Below are 14,318 nucleotides of genomic sequence, written 5' to 3'. Positions count from 1 at the left end.
AAAATACGGTATTTTGTGAAATGCTTGGAATTAAAAAAAAATCGTATAAAATGAAAAAGCAAACCAAATTTCGCTTCGTTTGATACTCACATTGAAAAGAAAGAAAATTTTAGTAATTAAAAAAAACGGTATTTTGTGATAATATTAATATTTTCAAAAAGAAAAACCTCAATTGATGCGCAAATGCAAACACAATTTCGCTTCGTTTGATACCCATATTGCAAATTTGAAAAAAATATGTTTTTTTTTTTCGAAAAAAATACAGTAATTTGTGAAAACTATAGTATTTTCCAAAAAAACTCTAATAAAGTGAAATAAGCATACAAAAATTTGCTTCGTATCATATTGCATATTTTGAAAAATTATATATTTTCGAAAAAACGCGATACTGTGTGAAAACTATAGTATTTAAAAAAAAAAACTCTAATAAAGTGAAAAAAGCATACAAAATTTCGCATCATTTGATACCCATATTGCATATTTTGAAAAATCATATATTTTCGAAAAATTACGGTGATTTGTGACCATTTTACTTTTTTCAAATAAACTCTGTAATTGTGAAAAAGCAAACCAAATTTCGCTTCATTTGATACTCATATTGCAAATTTGAAAATTTGAGTATTTTCGAAAAAAAAATACGGTATTTTGTGAAAATACAAAAAAAAATATTAGAATTTAAGACAGTGCCAGCCGGCCTTCGGAAACTTTTGCGGATTTAACAAAAACTACTTGACCTATTCCATCTTTTTTGGGATTTCTATACTTTTTTGCCGTTACTGGTACTAGTCTCGTCATTTGAATCGTCGTTTTTACTTTATATCTGGAGAAATCATGATTTTTGAAGAGTTGTTGAGAAATATATATCCGGTCACCCCAGCTATCAGGGCAACCCGGTTTACGGTAGTTCATGGATTAAGGATGCATGAAGACAGTTTTGTTATTGCTTCCCAATTATGTTATTGATATGATATTCTACTTTTTTTTTCAAATTTTCCACTAACTAAATGTAGTTTGCACTTTACTGGAATGACTCTTACTAAATATCTTGTTCAACTAACTTTAATTTATCCACTGCTTCCTTGCTCACATTGCTACACCTTTCGATAGTCACTTGCTTCAATAATAATGTTTCTGGCAGTGTATAAAACATTAAGGAACCGTATGACTTATGAATTCAGAGAAAGATAATTCATTCTTATTGATGATTTTTTACACTTATTAAATTAACCTCTAAACAATTTTTGCATGAGAAACAACTTCAACACGTAATTTATCTACACGCTGCGAACAGCAAACTACTGCAACTCGGTAAACAATACCCATTAATCACAGTATCCACACCTGACCATAATTTATGTCCTTTTATCCGCAGTTTTACTTCAGCTCAGCAAAACTTTTGCTCATATTTTTTTCCTAAGCTGTTGAAGCAACAGCGACATTTGCCAGCAGCGTCACCGAGGCCTAATTACAAACTCATGTTGCGTTTGCCGATGGGAAACTCTCGCCGCAAAGTCTCAATGATGTCAGGACTCTTACCTTCTTTGCCGGTTTGTACTCACTTTACTTAGAAAAGGGGGAAACTTTGTCAAGTCATTCCGGCTTTTGACGTTAGTTTTGTCGGAGTTTCGATATGTTTTAATTATTTTATTAATTTTTTTGTATTTTCACGAAAATTTATTTGTAATCAATCTACATTCTAAAAACAAACTTGAAAAACAACTTGGCTTTCAATAACAAAAATCTTCAAGAAAGTGAACCACCCTAACTGAGGAGTATCTCTTACCCTACCTGAACCTAAGTGCTGGTGCGTGTGCGAACGGTAACTTTGCCAATTACGGAAGCTTAATTGCCTGTTTGGAACGGATTGTTCCGTCCATACACAACACTAGGAAGAAGTGATATCTTTGAGCGCGCCCGCACCCATACACCTGGTTGCCAGGGATGTTGACAGCGACTTTGCCGTTGGCACCATCTCCAAGCTGGGACAAGTTTTCTTGCGGCTGTGACTGTGATTTACTGCCGAAACGGGATGAATAATCTTGGGGAATATTTATGGTTAAAAAAAAAAAACACTTTCTTGTAATTTAGAAAAAAATATCGAATTTGTGTAGTTAGTTAACGAGACAAGTATATTTTTTTTTTAAACAAATCATGATTTGATTGTCAATTTTTGAACAAAAAAGTTCTGAAGAAACCGAGAAAATTCGCAAAAAAGCCTTCCTTTTTTTTCGACATTGTTGATACCGTTGTTAAGATATGGCCATTCAAAGTTAAAAAAAAAATCGGTTAGCCCAATAAGCCCTCACCGATATCTCGGAAACAAATGACCCAAATTTCAATGCATAAAAACGCAATATCTGCTTTTTTAAATAAAAATAATTTCGAAATGTTATAATCAAGACAAACTTTCTGAAAGGGCTGAAACATTTATTTTTGATATTTTAAGAATATTATTTTAGAAAAGTTGCCTAAAGAACCTTGAAAACGGTGCACTTAACCCTCTTTTGGCTTAATTTTTTGCATTTATATTGTTTAGTTTATCTTTGGTTTTGGTAGTATTTGGCCTTTTCTACCACTTTCTATCATTAAGTTTTTCCTATCTATTTTTTCATGTGTTTGCAGTCACTTTTTTAATTATTTGCTTGTTTTTCACATTTTCTGCTCGAGAATCACAACATTATCATTTAAATTGTGAAAAATGCGTAAAGCATAGTCTGGGACACTTAAAAAATTACAGCATACTTCTTTAAAACAAAAACAAAAACAAAAACAAAAACAAAAACAAAAACAAAAACAAAAACAAAAACAAAAACAAAAACAAAAACAAAAACAAAAACAAAAACAAAAACAAAAACAAAAACAAAAACAAAAACAAAAACAAAAACAAAAACAAAAACAAAAACAAAAACAAAAACAAAAACAAAAACAAAAACAAAAACAAAAACAAAAACAAAAACAAAAACAAAAACAAAAACAAAAACAAAAACAAAAACAAAAACAAAAACAAAAACAAAAACAAAAACAAAAACAAAAACAAAAACAAAAACAAAAACAAAAACAAAAACAAAAACAAAAACAAAAACAAAAACAAAAACAAAAACAAAAACAAAAACAAAAACAAAAACAAAAACAAAAACAAAAACAAAAACAAAAACAAAAACAAAAACAAAAACAAAAACAAAAACAAAAACAAAAACAAAAACAAAAACAAAAACAAAAACAAAAACAAAAACAAAAACAAAAACAAAAACAAAAACAAAAACAAAAACAAAAACAAAAACAAAAACAAAAACAAAAACAAAAACAAAAACAAAAACAAAAACAAAAACAAAAACAAAAACAAAAACAAAAACAAAAACAAAAACAAAAACAAAAACAAAAACAAAAACAAAAACAAAAACAAAAACAAAAACAAAAACAAAAACAAAAACAAAAACAAAAACAACAACCAAAACAAAAACAAAAACAAAAACAAAAACAAAAACAAAAACAAAAACAAAAACAAAAACAAAAACAAAAACAAAAACAAAAACAAAAACAAAAACAAAAACAAAAACAAAAACAAAAACAAAAACAAAAACAAAAACAAAAACAAAAACAAAAACAAAAACAAAAACAAAAACAAAAACAAAAACAAAAACAAAAACAAAAACAAAAACAAAAACAAAAACAAAAACAAAAACAAAAACAAAAACAAAAACAAAAACAAAAACAAAAACAAAAACAAAAACAAAAACAAAAACAAAAACAAAAACAAAAACAAAAACAAAAACAAAAACAAAAACAAAAACAAAAACAAAAACAAATGATTTTATGATTTTATGATTTTATGATTTAATGATTTTATGATTTTATGATTTTATGATTTTATGATTTTATGATTTTATGATTTTATGATTTTATGATTTTATGCTTTTATGATTTTATGATTTTATGATTTTATGATTTTATGATTTTATGATTTTATGATTTTATGATTTTATGATTTTATGATTTTATGATTTTATGATTTTATGATTTTATGATTTTATGATTTTATGATTTTATGATTTTATGATTTTATGATTTTATGATTTTATGATTTTATGATTTTATGATTTTATGATTTTATGATTTTATGATTTTATGATTTTATGATTTTATGATTTTATGATTTTATGATTTTATGATTTTATGATTTTATGATTTTATGATTTTATGATTTTATGATTTTATGATTTTATGATTTTATGATTTTATGATTTTATGATTTTATGATTTTATGATTTTATGATTTGAAAGTTTTAATAGGTTTATTTGTACTTAAGGATAAAAAATAAAACTTCGGGATTGTTTACAAAAAAGTATGCAATTCTTTTGAAAACTCGATTTATCTAACTTGAAAGAGCCTCGCTTGATAAATGTTCAACTCTTGCTGAAAAAACGGTCATTTTGCAACTCGTTTCATACACTACTACAAAGGATCATCCATTCATGCATTTACATCATCCTCAAACGCTTCATCCTTCAATTACCAAAATCCAAATCGAATCATCAGAAGCTCTCATAGCAACTCCAAACACTCTTCTCACCCCATTGAACTGACCCACTCACTCTCCCGGTTTCGTTTCATCATTAGGCAAGGACTGCTTCGACGACGACGGTCGACGTCCTTTCCAACGAACCAACCCAAGCAACCGAGGGGTGAATGAACGTCTCAAATTCCAACTGGGTGAGGGACGCAATTGGCGTGGTGTTTGGGAAAATTAAATTTATGACGACGTCGTTGGTTCAATTCTCACTCGTGCTCTCCCGCTCTCTTTCGTATTTTTTTTATTTCGGTTAAAATTTGACGTTCAGCTAGAGAAAAAAAATCGTTGGAAAAGGGACGAACGGCGAACCCAAATCTCCTTGCATGTCTGGGCACGCTCCGACATGACCCGGTCGTTGCAGGTTCAATTCCCAATCCTTTTTTTTGTCTTTTCTCGTTCTTTCCCTTCCCCTCTTGCAATCCCAGGTTTCCAATTCGAAAAGGTGAAAATGTAATGCCATTCAAGGACGTTTCTGTGAATGACTCTGGGTGCAATGTTTTCTCTCTCTCTCGCTTTCTCGCTCTCTCCTGCCCACGTGTGCAAACTCAGATCGTCGTCGTGCATGAGGTGAATTCTTGTTGGTCTGGTCTGGCAGCGAACAAAAAAAACGGAAAGAATTTCATAAAATACGGGAGAGGGGAATCTGGTTCACCGGAGCCGTGCCTTTGAACTCCGGCGGAAAGTTTACTTGTGGGAAAAGTCGGCTGCAAGGGGGAAAGATAATTTTTTTTTGGGAAAATGGGAATTAAAGGTAAAAAGTCAAAACGATAAATCTTGTTGGAATGGCGGCGATCAATTAGAAGTTTGGTTTGCACTTTATGACTTAATCCAGAGCGAACGAAAGAGGTGAAATAGAAGTTAAAGTGAATGAGATTTAATTGGAGGATAACGATTCGCTTCGCTAGGAGACGGTGATTTTAGCGGATTGCAGACTGGATTTTCGCCATGTAATGTGATGATTGTCTAAGCCCAAGTTGTATTGCCTAGGAATTGATTATTGGGAATAGAACCAATTCCACCTGATTTGGATTTGGAAGACGGGAAGTGTTGATGCTCCACTTTTTTCAGAGTATTAAGGGAAAATCTCCACGGTATCCTCAAGTAAGTTTTGCTTGGAGTTGGACGGTATTTTGGAAAGGTGAATGGTCTGAGGAGCCACCCTAGGCGAGTGGTAACGACCGTTTGCATTGTTGTTCGAATTCTTCGTGTGTTCTCATTTCTAATGGGAAATTTCAATTCTTCTCATCTCTTATTGGATGAATTCTATCAGTCGCCCAGGCTATTTATAGCGAGGTATTTTTAAATTCAATTTCAACTGCGCTTGCAATCTTGCATGCAATCTTGTTTGAGTTCTGATGTTCAGCTTGCATTAAATTTTTTGTCCGATTCTTGGATTCAACTATACCAGTCTAATTCCTCCTCAAGCTACCAATGCACCACGGTTAAGTGGAAAGTAATTTTGCTTGACAATCCTAAGGACAGGGGATCGAACCCCGCCGTGAGCTTCATGTTTTTCAATAATTCCAAATTCAATGAGTCCAGAACTTTCTCGTTGGGAGCAGATGGGTATCGAACCCAGAACCATTCGCTTATAAAGCGTACATCGTAACCATTCAGCCACGACCGCTCCTCATTTAATTGGAGGATAACGATTGCCAAAAAAGTAGTTTTCATTTGATTAATAAGTTTCCATCATTTATAATTACCTTTGAAGTTAAATTTGAGCATGAGCATTAGCATGAGAGACCACCCATGGATGCCCCTCCGTTGCTGAACAGAACCGTAATATCCTTTCAGCACTACTGATCATAGGCTTCAACGATCTAATGGTGTTTCCCTTATCAACAGCATGTATGAATGCGCTGAAAAGATAAAACACCATGATTGCCAAAACAAGATCAGTTGCGAATAGGTAACAGTCATTGGCCACCAACGGCGCCCGCCATGTCAGTTTGTAGCTCTCGATTTTAAGGGACGGGAATGTTAGTTAGCGCAGGTTGCTACTAGGGCAGCTGATTCACTCTGTGCTTACACCCCACAAGCGCCAGGAACCTGAAAATTTGTTAGTAGGATAGGGTGTTTGGTCAGGATTCATCATAGAAGATGATGATGCGACCCAAAATCATAGTGTTTGTTCAAAGGTATTATGTTTTATTCTCAAGGCAAACAATCGGATGCTTCGGATGAGTCATTTCCCGTTTATCGGCTGTTAACTTTTAATTGAAATGGTTTAATCTTAGACAGCCGGCTGTGGAAAGATAGAACCAAAATTATTTGTTATGAAATGATGAAGGATTTAACAGTGTAACTTTTTAATAAAGATGTTTTAACCAGTTTTACATGATTGATGTTTAGTGGGGTACTGATTAACGAAGCGAACGACGAGTTACGATGTTTATCGAGCTGAAATGGTATGATAAGGTTTTGTTGTTATTGCACATCGACGACGAACGCGAAAAAACCCTGAGACCCTACGGAAAGGCATCGCAAATCAGACTCTATAATTACCTTTGAAATTAAATTTGACACATTATTTTATGATTTCGTTAAGCCAATAAATCTTGTTCTTTTTTCTCGCAAAATTGTCTTGAATATTTAAAACTTAAAACAAAACATGATATTTTCACTGAAAAAGCATTCATATATTAGTTTTGCAACGTTATTGTGAACCTACGATAATTTTGTTTGTCTCTAGAAAGTTTTTTTAATTCAATTTTTATTCAGATTTTCATTTTTCATAAACGTTCATAGAGATTTTATAGAGTGTCCAATCACAGTCCATGATATGACTGGTCACAGAGTTTTGACAACACCCTAAAATATCCAATTTGATTAAAAATGCATCAATAAGCGTTCTACAATGTATCTTAAATGATACAATTTCGCTTATACAACTTTTTCTATAAAAAAAAACACATGAAATTATTTTCTGATCGATTTGAGGTCTTCAGCAAAGTTGTTCGTTATGGTCAGGACTCGGTGTTGCCAGGTAAATCTGGAAATGACTATTGACTGATTTTTCACTTTTTGTCCATTTGGAAAACCTTTTTGATTCAATGAAGGAATTAATTTGAAAATTAAAAAAGATAAAATGAAAAAAAAATATATTCATCTGAATTCTTTGAACTTTCCCTTCACGTTTAGGAATGGCTAGATTTTTTTCTGCCAGATTTTTCCAGATATTTAATCAATACTTTGTTTTTTTATTTTTATTTTCGGTCAGGAACAGATAGTCAAGGTTTTTCGGTAAAACAGACACATAAAAAAAAAAATTATTAACTTTTTATGACTACAATCTGAATTTCCTTTATACGCATATTTCAATCGTTTTGCCTTCCTCACTGAGGTAAGGCTATAATCCTGCTCTAAAATTGAACTTTTTGTTTAAAGCTCGAAAACCCACCTTGATGTATACATATCGACTCAGAATCGAAAACTGAACAAATGTCTGTGGGTATGTGTGTGTGTATGTGTGTGTGTATGTGTGTGTGTATGTGTGTGTGTATGTGTGTGTATGTGTGTGTGTATGTGTGTGTGTATGTGACCAATAATGTCACTCAGTTTTCTCAGCACTGGCTGAACCGATTTTGACCAAACCAGTCGCATTCGACTTGGTTTAGGGTCCCATACGGTGCTATTGAATTGTTTAATGTTTCGATAAGTAGTTCAAAAGTTATGTATAAAAATGTGTTTTCGTATATTTTCGGAAGTTGAATAAAAGGCAGTAAACTGAAACAAACATCATCATGCTATACATCGTTAGTTAGGTAATTAAAAGACCTTTCCAACGAATCTATAACATTGAAGATCTGGCAACCCTGTCTCCAGTTATAACCACTTAAGTGATATTAATGTACTTTTTTGTAGCCGGATCTTATTTAAATGTATGTAAACAATGTCCGGATCCATCATCCGACCCATCGTTGGTTAGGTAATCGAAAGACCTTTCCAATAAGTCTAAAACATTGAAGATCTGGCAACCCTGTCTCAAGCTATGACCACTTAAGTGATATTTATGTACTTTTTTTGTAGCCGGATCTCACTTAAATGTATGTAAACAATGTCCGGATCCATCATCCGACCCATCGTTGGTTAGGTAATCAAAAGACCTTTCCAACGAATCTAAAACATTGAAGATCTGGCAACCCTGTCTCGAGTTCTGACCACTTAAGTGATATTTATGTACTTTTTTGTAGCCGGATCTCATTTAAATGTATGTAAGCAATGTCCGGATCCATCATCCAACCCATCGTTGGTTAGGTAATCAAAAGACCTTTCCAACGAATTTAAAACATTGAAGATCTGGCAACCCTGTCTCGAGTTCTGACCACTTAAGTGATATTTATGTACTTTTTTGTAGCCGGATCTCACTTAAATGTATGTAAACAATGTCCGAATCCATCATCCGACCCATCGTTGGTAAGGTAATCAAAAGACCTTTCCAACGAGTCTAAAACATTGAAGATCTGGCAACCCTGTCTCGAGTTCTGACCACTTAAGTGATATTTATGTACTTTTTTGTAGCCGGATCTCACTTAAATGTGTGAAAACAATGTCCGGATCCATCATCCGACCCATCGTTGGTTAGGTAATCGAAAGACCTTTCCAACGAGTCTAAAACATTGAAGATCTGGCAACCCTGTCTCAAGCTATGACCACTTAAGTGATATTTATTTACTTTTTTTGTAGCCGGATCTCACTTAAATGTATGTAAACAATGTCCGGATCCATCATCCGACCCATCGTTGGTTAGGTAATCAAAAGACCTTTCCAACGAATCTAAAACATTGAAGATCTGGCAACCCTGTCTGGAGTTCTGACCACTTAAGTGATATTTATGTACTGTTTTGTAGCCGGATCTCACTTAAATGTAGGTAAACAATGTCCGGATCCATCATCCGACTCATCGTTGGTTAGGTAATCGAAAGACCTTTCCAACGAGTCTAAAACATTGAAGATCTGGCAACCCTGTCTCGAGTTATGACCACTTAAGTGATATTTATGTACTTTTTTTGTAGCCGAATTTCACTTAAATGTATGTAAACAATGTCCGGATTCATCATTCGACCCACCGATGGTAAGGTTATCGAAAGACCTTTCCAATGAGTCCAAAACATTGAAGATTTGGTAACCCTGTCTCAAGCTATGACCACTTATGATACCACTTATGAGCCCTTGAGTGATATGTGTGTTTTTTGTATTCCGGAACATAACGAAATTAGACGAAATTTGTGTGCAATCCCATCATATCACATATCACCCATTGTTGGAAAAGAGTGAGGAAGGCACCAACCACATAGGTGGATTAAGCTAGTTTTTTAATATGTTTTAAGGGACTAAAACGACAGCTTTTGATCCATAGTGCGTAGTGATGAAAATTCTGGTCAGGAGGTATGAATTTTTGGAAAAATATAGTTATTTGAAAAATATCAAAATTTTTCATTATATTTTTCTAGGAGTTGATATGATTTTTTTGAATTATGATGACGTTTACAAGTTTTGTGACAAATTTTAAAACATTTTGATAATTAAAAAAAAAACTAACTAGAAACTCAATGAAAATAATGTTCATGAATTCTAAGATTTTTTTTAGTATCGGATACCGATAACTATGATTTTAACATGATTTAAAAAATAATAATTTAGACATTCGGAAATCAAGATTATAATAATTTGAAAAAAAAATAAGGTACAAAATCGTTGGAAAATTATGTTTAATTGGCATACTATTTTTGAATAATATAAATTTTATTTTGAACTTACTTGATTAATTTTTGTGCGAAACTACATGAAATGTTTATTTTGTATTTTATTGGTAGATAATTTTGAAAATTGAAGTTTTTTAAGTCAAATTGTTAAATCACTGGTAATTTATGGGTTTCTTATCTGAAATAAAGTTGAATCAAATAAGTTATCGGTAATTTAACAAATATTACATAACATTTTTTGTATGTTTTTCATATGAAAATTTCAAAACATTCTTGGAATATTTAGCTAAGATTTAAGATGGCGATAGATAACTTGTTGTGTCATTCAACTTTAATTTCGAATATCATAATTCATGTACTTCACGGTTAACACAAACTTACTTAAATAGTGTCAGAGAGGAGGAGGGTTTTGTGTGGGTCAATTTTAGATTGCCGTATTTTTGAATGATCTCTGGAAAAATCTGCAAGCATAAAAATCAATTTTTTATCGAAACTACTTCAAAGATTTTATGAGTTTTTTTTTATAAATTTATGAAACTGATAATTTAAATGTCACTGTTCTTTTTACAATTTTATATTTAAAACATATTAAAAGTTATGTTAAGGTTGTACTTTTTTGCGGAATAATTTTAAATTTAGCTTTCGCATATTCAAATGATTTTAAAAAATGTCAATAAAATCTAGAAGGAGTAGAAGCAGGAGTAGAATTCACATATTATTCAAAGTTTTTGTCGCTCAGTTCTGATCCAGCTCAAGGGGCAATGGGAAGAGAAATAAAACATAATCAGTTCAAGCTCAATTTTTAAATTTTGTAAGCAAACAGTATAACACAACCTTTAAATTATTATATCAGCTTTGCTTATTTATATTTGTACAATATTAATTGATTTATGGAAATAACTTTCATGCTGAAATTTTTCGTTTGTCCAATCTGTGTTTTTATGATTTAAAAAAAATGAGGATAAGATTTAAAGTTATTTATTATTTGAATTGAGTTATAACAAGATTTCTGTTTTCTGTTAACAGTCTCTGTTAACAGTCTGGACCTGAAGCCTGATTTTTCTGTTACATTCTTATTGGAATTCCATATAAACTGTAACGGGGATTGCAGGCACCGGGTCCTGACTATTAAAGATAAACAAAGTAGGTCGTCAAGCAATTCTTATTGGTTCAACTTGTTTAACATTATTCTTTCAATGCAAAAATAAATATCAGTATTTTTATGCCTTATTTTTTTTGGAAACTTTGACAGAGGTTGCAACAAAAACTTGAAATAAAATTTGCATTGGCCTTTTTTAAACAAATAGCAAGAATCGGCAACATATTCGGGATTCCCTACTTTTAGCTAAATAAAAAGAAAATCTCGCATCATCAATACCAACTAGAACCCAACAGGAATGCTATCCTGACGTCAGTCAACTCCCGTCGGAGCCCATCATGACCGTCTCCGACGAGCTGACATGCTGTTTTGCCGTCCGTGTAGCAAACAGCTTGTTGATACTATTTGTTTTGCTTCGAAATCGGAGCACCAATCGGTAGTTCTCTCACGCTCTCACGGTTTCGCTCCGGGAGAGATGTGTTGTTGCGAGCACAGAGACCATCCAAGGAGGCGCATGTCCTTTCTGTTTGCTGATTTTTGTCTCCTCTCCCGGCGATTGGCACAAGTGTCAAACAGTGGAGGGCGTGCTGTCAGTTTCGGCTTTGGGAACCACTGAGGGGCAAGGTGGTTTAAGGTGTGCGAGGAGTTTGTGACAATGTTGTGGAAAGATTCACTAAATGTTAATTATTTGTAGTTTAATTTATCATAAATTTTGATCAAAGATGCATAATTGTGTTTTATTGGTAGCATACTTTTAAGTGTAAATTGGTTCCTTCGTTTTGACACCTCAATTACGGACTTCAATATCAACGAAGTCTTATTCAATAACATTTATAATTCAATGTGTTTTTTTGGGTAAGTACTAGTGAAGGGCGTGTAAACTTAGTGAAACTGGTTAGTGCTGTCAAATCTGTCAACTGTCAATCTGTCAATTTAATCGTGACAATAGAATTTAAAGTCGACATTTCAAATTGCGCTATGGCATTGCACATAGTCTTGTTAGAAATGTTGATCTTCGAATTCTTCAGATGTCCTCAAAAAGTGTCCGTTCTTTTGTTTTGGAATAATGGGAAATCGTAGAAGCTGCAGTTTCCAACAGGACATTCGCGCCACCTACACTCTTGCACATCCTTGCGCTTCCAACTGGAATGACGTTTCGCGAAACGTCAAACCCCGAAACTGCCAGCATCGATGCTGGGGTGCACCCCATCAAAACAAAACCGTTCTCTTCTCCGAGGACATCTTGCGCAATGCACTCTCCCGCTCTCACCCGATCCTGACGTTCTCTCTCGCGCGAGTTGAACACCCTTATCTCCCATCGCTGGAAAGGACACTCGCCAAACTTCTCCTAAAAGTGCCACCGTGTGACGCTCGTCACGTCAGTCTCTCGGTAACTACAATGACGGACGGACGTTGAACCGGTCGACGGTCGAAACTCGCGCGCGCGTAACCTGCTTCGCCGGTACCCGCTGTTACAGCCCCCTTGTAACAGGTCGTCTACCACCTCCCGCTAGATCTAGTAGGCTTAGATTTGCAAACATTACAGCCTACTTTGAGGGGTTGTTTAGCTGCGCTCGGAAGCCCACCGGTGACGCTCCCACAGCGCCTACTTTGGCAGCAGGTTCTTATTGGAGAAACGCTCTCACCCATGCTGCGACGAAGAGTACGGCAAAAGAGAGGAGAACATAACACAGTCAAACGCGTTGCCAGAAGAATCCACCAGAAGTGACCTGCCCGAAGGTTGGCTGACTGACAGCTGGCTAGCTGGCCTGGTGCGAAGTGTGTTTTTCTACTGGACGGAACAAGACCACGGATTGCCGTGTCCGGTGGTGAAGAAGACCCGGGAGGAATCTACCGTGCCGGTGAGAACAACACGAGTGCGGGACAAATCAAATTAGTGGCCAGTGAAGCGCACCGCGGCTAATCGAATTGGACAATCGGAAAAAAAAGTTTGTCGTCCGAAACTGGTGCTGGTGGCTGGAACTCGTGCGGACAGGTGTCCAATTAGGGGGAACCGGTGGCCGCGAAGCGGCACCCGCCCACAAAACTTGTCCTTTCAGTTACGGAAACCCAAACGAAACAGTCCGAGAGCAACTCCACGCTCCGCTGACAAGTGTTTGTTTACAGTTTTGTTTACATTCGAGCGCGCTCCACACACTAGCGCAGGTGACCAGCAGCCGCGAACGGCCGTGTAACCTGCCCGGAATCCTCGCCCAATGACAGAAAATCTCCGCAGGAACCTGCCCCGAAACGCGTTCCCGCAAGTGACTGCACCGTGTTTATGTTTTTGCGAACCTGTTCCACAGTCGCTGCGCGGCTGTCAGTGTGTTGGTGCGGTGGCGGTGTCTTTCAAGGCCTAATCTGCAGGTTCCCCGCAAATCTTACAAGATTTCGCAAAGAATGGGCTAACTTGGTCCGAATAACCTAAAAAAAGAAGAAATTTTCAAGCTGTCAGTGTATTTAAAAGGTGTTCCAATAGGGAAAGGCACCACGGGGGAAAAAAGTAAATCATAAAATGTGTGTTAGTGTTACAGCATAAAATCCAACAAGAAGTCAGCGTTCTGCGTGTGGGTCTGTGTATGTGTCTGGCGAATGGGATGCTGCAGTGAGTTAGAAAGAAAGAACGACGCGAAGAGTAGAAAAGTGCTTTCAGTGTAAAATGTGTACGAGTGTGCGTGTGTGAGAGTGCTGGTGGTGGTAGTGATTTGCTCGTGTAAGTACCCCTAGAACGTAGAGCAGGCTGATGCTCTATCTCACTTTAAGATGTTTTTCACGTGGGCTAATTTTGAAACGTTGTGTTTTTGTTTGTTGCGAGGGGCATTGTTTTGAAAATTTTGCAACAGAAAAAAGGTCGCAAACTGATTTGCATTGAAAATTTGAAATCGTTGGAGCGAATGTTTTGCTTAGTGTTGGTGGTTTCAGGTTTATGGTTCGTTGCAC

The 14,318-nt window shown here is 35.0% G+C and overlaps 1 protein-coding gene across 2 annotated transcripts in view; it reads left to right on the top strand.

Annotated features, from left to right (window-relative positions):
* Positions 1-12,775: 12,775 nt before the first annotated feature.
* Positions 12,776-14,318, top strand: part of LOC120421835 (protein O-mannosyl-transferase Tmtc3-like) — a 469,119-nt gene continuing 467,576 nt past the window's right edge. The window contains exons 1-2 of one of the 2 annotated variants that reach the window (XM_052708777.1): positions 12,776-13,240; positions 13,905-14,091. The gene's annotated coding sequence lies outside the window, so the exon portion shown is untranslated. Of the gene's footprint in view, positions 14,092-14,318 lie in introns of both variants that reach the window. The other variant, XM_052708776.1, reaches the window with a different exon arrangement.

The sequence above is a fragment of the Culex pipiens genome, chromosome 2 (assembly GCF_016801865.2).
Source record: "Culex pipiens pallens isolate TS chromosome 2, TS_CPP_V2, whole genome shotgun sequence".
Taxonomy (NCBI): domain Eukaryota; kingdom Metazoa; phylum Arthropoda; class Insecta; order Diptera; family Culicidae; genus Culex; species Culex pipiens.
Note: the sequence above shows the minus strand (reverse complement) of the source record. Positions and strands in the feature narration are given on the sequence as shown.